Raw genomic sequence first — 5,382 nt, 5'->3', positions numbered from 1 at the left:
TTCCGTACAAAAATTTTCGTAGGTATTTTTTTAGTCTGATATAGGTAAAAAAAAAAAAATTCATACATATTGTGTCCTAAATTATTATAATAATTCAAATAAAAATTCATTTCTAGATATTTATTCGGGAAAATAATTAAAAATGGTGAGTCGCTTGCTTTTTTGCTGTAAATGACTATTAATCACATTTCATGTATTTAATATCAGAACGTAATGTTCGGTCCGTAGTTTTCAAGCAAAAGCTTTTATGTTTACTTATGTATAAAAAAAGAGACTTGTGCGTACCCGTGTGTGTGGATTCGGTCTCTATGGACTCGGAAACTTCTAAGGAGATTCCATACGAAGGTACTTGATTAATCTGAGAGTTTTCTTATGTAGTTTTTCTATCGAATTGCGTCTGATAAGTCCAATCTATAAGAGCAACTATAAATTGATGTCAAAGGTGTGTTTAAAATTGGTTTTCATTAAAAGCCCAAATGAATCATGATACTTGACTTTGTAACCTTTAATTTAATCCAAATGATTATGAAAAATTATTTCATACAACGAAGAGTTGGATGTTTGACATGACAGGGCGTGTTTTAAAAGATATTTTTTTTCTATCTAGAAAAGAACTGAACCATAATATTGATTTTGCAATTTAGTAAAGCCGTATTTATAGACAATTTTTTAATAAAATAACAATAGATTCTCTCGAGTATAAACCATAAGGTATTTTGCACTAGGACATATATAGCTTCCTCGTAGTAAACTGCGGGAGAGGGGCCTACCTAGAACGGGCTATTGATTGATTTGATTAAAAAATAGCGATTCCACCGATTTTGATTGCAATAACAGTACGGAAAGATGGAACCTTTGTTGATCTTTATCAAACTTCAGATTTCCCTTCCACAATATATTCAAGGAACGCAACTGGTCTATGAAATTGCTAGATAATTGCGGAAAATCTATTTTAAAATATTAGAAAAAAAATTATACTAATTTTTATGATCGATTTAAAACACATTTACAATTTGCATAAAATAATTATCTGATTAAATATATATAAATATAACTTATAACAAGACTTCACTCGCATAAAAGCTACGTGAAAAATAATGATCGGCGTATGAGTCCAGGAGTTTATAAGCTACATAAAACTATTAAAACATAATAGCATACCTTAATACCTCGTCTAAGTATATATGTATATACATATACATACACACATATATATATATGTGTGTGTGTATACATATAAATGTGTGTATGCATACATACAAATATTATATATATATATATATATATATATATACACATATATATGCATACATCTTTTATAATACTACAGGTTATTAATATTAACACACTGCTACTACATTCTCTGGATTCTTTATAAGTGAGCCACACTGTAGTTTATTAGATTTTCAATCAGTAACATACGAATAAGTATATATATATATATATATATATATATATATATATATATATATATATATATATACATATATATGACTGAGTTCAATCCTGAACGAAGGCAGTGAAAAGTAACATTCAAAACAGAGAATCAACAACTATGTCCCAGAGCCTAGCTGGAGTCCAAACACGGTATCCCCGTAATAATAATAAAGGGTTGTGTTCGAGACTCCTAACAAACGGTTCCCCAGTTCGATACAAAACACCAGATGAAGGCCGGAGAGCAAAAACGGCTGAAACGTTTTGACTATAACAACCAAGATAAGGACGTCAGTCCGACAATCTCAATCAATGTTATCACCTCATCTCAAAAATACAGACAATTACTATTGTCTTGTAGTGTCAGTTTGTCGTTAACGTAAGGATTAGAGAGGTCGGGCTACTTTTAAGTCGGCCATTTTATCTGAAATAAAATTTCAGTAGAGAAATATGAGAGAATTCGGCTACTTTTAAGTTGGCCACCCTCTATTTATCGATTGATTTCTTTAACTGTTTTCTTTCGGCGGCCGTCAACTACAGACATTATTGAAAAAAAGTTTTCTGTTGGCTTCTGTTGGTTTGTTTTCCATCAAATCATCGCTGATAAAACATTAAACTTTAACGTAAACAAAATTTGCATAATGTGTTAATTTAATTTTGTTAATGGTTTGGGGTGTTCAATTCAGCCATTTTGAAAATATTCATTTATGTTTAACGCTAAAAAAAACGCTGATTCAATATTAAAAACATTAATAATAACAAGAGCAACATCAAAAATATTTCTTTTTTGCTTTCTTGTTCAAATTTACGTTTTAAAATTACAATAAAAAATTGATTAAATAAAACAAAAAAAAATTAAGATTGCAGAAGGATTATAATTCTCATTAAAGAAAACATTCCAGATATTATAATAAAGAAAAAAGCGACTACTTTTTAACAGCAAAAATGTTTGTTGATTACTTTGTTTAAAGTTACAATGTTTATGACATAAAAAAATTTATTTAGAAATTTTTTTTAACTTTAATACTAAAAAACAAAGGAAAGCGCGATGATACTTACATAGGAATTACATTTTACAAAATTGTATTTTAAGTAAATAGATTCATTTACTTTTATGAATGAATCGAACGACATATTTTCCATAAATGTATGTTTATTAACATATTTTTAAAAAACATATATTTATTTACAGACATATTTCCAAGGTAACCAATGTATTCGGAAAACCCGTAAATAGTTTGTTTTTTTTTGTAAAAATTTTTACTTCGTTTTATGAATGTATCACATATAATTTATTTTTTTTAATTAATATGTTTATTTTTGATATTTTTTTCATATATTTCATACTAACGTTATATGGTGTATTAATACGTATATGATATAAACACTTAAAAATGTATTTAATGAGAAAAATTTAGTTACTAATTAATCTATGTATATAAAAGCGAAAATGTGTGTTTGTGTGTGTTTGCATTTTTTCTGTATGCCCGGCAAAGGCTTTTTTCCACGTTGCTTCTCGGCTTGCTCGCTCATTTTTTTTAAAAACTGGAACCTAAAGGGGATATCAATCATACCAGTTATCATAGGTGCCACAGAACTTATGAAGAAGAACCTGAAGTCCTATCTAACTAATATTCCTGGTGAACCAAGTGCAAAAGAGATTCAGACAATTGCACTTAAGGGAACAGCGAAGATACTAAAAAGAGCTCTCGGTTGGTTTCAATAAAAAAGCAGGGCAATGTTGGCAGCTGGTTTGGCTGCCCCATACCCAGCATTACAATCTTCAAAGGAAGAAAATTAAAAAGAAAAAAAAAACTTTTTTCTGTGCTATCCAGATGATAATATCTAACAATTACGAAACGACGTCGTATTTTTTTTTTCAGCAACTGTTATCTTTACTACTCCTCCTGCTGCTATAGCATGACATTTGGCCTAGTAAACCGCCTGGGTTTATAAACACTTATTTTCGACTCATCTAAACTCACTACCTTCGCGGTGTCGTCCGAGTTCATCAGACTATTAATCTCAAGGTTTTGGGTTCGAGCCTACCTCCCTCCCAAAACTCTGTTTTTTGTTCGTTTTTTTTTTTAATATTCAAACACACACACACACACACACACACCCACACCTATTTAGCGTTCGCTGTTTTTTTTTTCAGATTTTTTTAAAGAAGTTTTAACATCGTTCGTTTTTCCCCCATCACTTTCGCGTTTTCGTTATTTGTTTTTGTTTTTCTCATTTTCAGAAATTTTACCATCGTTTGTTTGCATCACGTTCGTTTATTGTTTTATTTTTATAATATTTAAACAGCGGTATTGCTTCGCTTGTTTTGATTTACACCCCCAATACACATCCCTCTAAACACCCGGACAACGCCAGGTACCCCCGCTATTTTTATTTAAAAGCAATATTTTTCTTTAAAACGTTCATCAATAAGCAGAACATGTATAAAAACGGTGCATGCTCATAATTGCACTTATTAAAACCAGATGTACAGATATCTTAAAGGTAGATTTGCCATCCTAAAAAAAACGACATAGTTTCCATTTCCGTTTGATGAAACCCGGTTATTGTTTCTGGTTGATGTCAATCAATCACTCGGCCAGAGTTCTACAAATCCGAAGAGACATAGGAACCTTATATCATGTCTAAAATGTGACACAATGTTCAAGGAGATTGGAGATTTGCGGAAGTGCAACCCATGCTACCTACCGATCCAAGTTATGAAAACAGGACCATTGCCAGCACCATGAAAATACATCACTGAACTGCCAGGAATAACAGTCACGATCCACAAGTAATAAAACCAAAGAGTCGGCCACGGTTATTGTTTTGGGGTGTGGTTTTAAGTGAGCGTCACACTTTCGAATATTTCGAAGTCGGCTTGAAAGTCAACGCCAAATTGTATCTGGATGTGATATAGAGAGTGGTGATTCCCCGGTGAAATCAGATGGCAGCTGGCAAGTCTCGGCGCCGGTCCACAAATCTAAAGAGACTCAGGATTGTCTTCAGAGAAGTGCTACGATTTGTACCCTTCTTGCACTGCCCCCCTCCTCCCTGAGCTTAACCCGCTGTTCTACTTCGTTTAGTCATACGTCAAGAACATTACAACAGGACTTAACATAACACCAAAGCAAACCCTATCGCCAGGATCCGCTGAGTATTCACCGAGCTCCTACCGGCGCGTCTGAAAAAGGCTTGCTCTTAGTTCGAGATCCATATGGAGGCAGTGATTAAGGTTGAAGGAAGCTACACTGAATAGATTTCATCTCTACTACATAATCAAGTTACTTGAATTGATTTTTCTAATACAAGTTTTAAAATAAATCTGTAGTGTTCTCATTAGGGCGACACTTTTATCGTTTCACACTATATGCATTTGTCAATGGCAGAAATTGCATATTCCGCATAAAATGTAAATTGATTAAGTAGTTATTTTTCACTAATAAACTAAAAAAAAAAATTACTACATTAACTAATTTTACTACTAAACTATTGTACATAATGATGAATTAACTTCAAATTGAGTTATCTCTCTCTTATTGATTTGATCAGATTCATCATGGCGGACAAAATCTCTAGAATTCGTTTAGTCAGAAAATGTCATTTTATTAAATTGGCAAAAACCAAGTGAAGCATGCATGGTCCCCCGTGAGTTCCCAGTGAACAAGGCATAACAATTTCAGTTCAGCATTTGCTCCCCCCCTATTGACACCCCAGACTCCCCACGGGACGCCAATTCCTGAGGCAAATAAACAAACGGTTTAGTATTAGGCCTTAACATACGTAAATTTTAGTTCTGCACCACCCAAAAAAAAAAATTAATACGCCCGTCAATTGCCCCCCATTTAGTCCCAAACGTCGCAAAGGTTTTATTAAATATTTAAATTTGAGTTCAGCACCATGCAAAACTGCTAAATAGACATAAACAGAACGTTTTGGACAAAT

The sequence above is a fragment of the Euprymna scolopes genome, chromosome 8 (assembly GCF_053919585.1).
Source record: "Euprymna scolopes isolate OS-2025 chromosome 8, ASM5391958v1, whole genome shotgun sequence".
NCBI lineage: Eukaryota > Metazoa > Mollusca > Cephalopoda > Sepiida > Sepiolidae > Euprymna > Euprymna scolopes.
The sequence above is the reverse complement of the archived record's forward strand: the minus strand, read 5'-3'. Positions refer to the sequence as shown.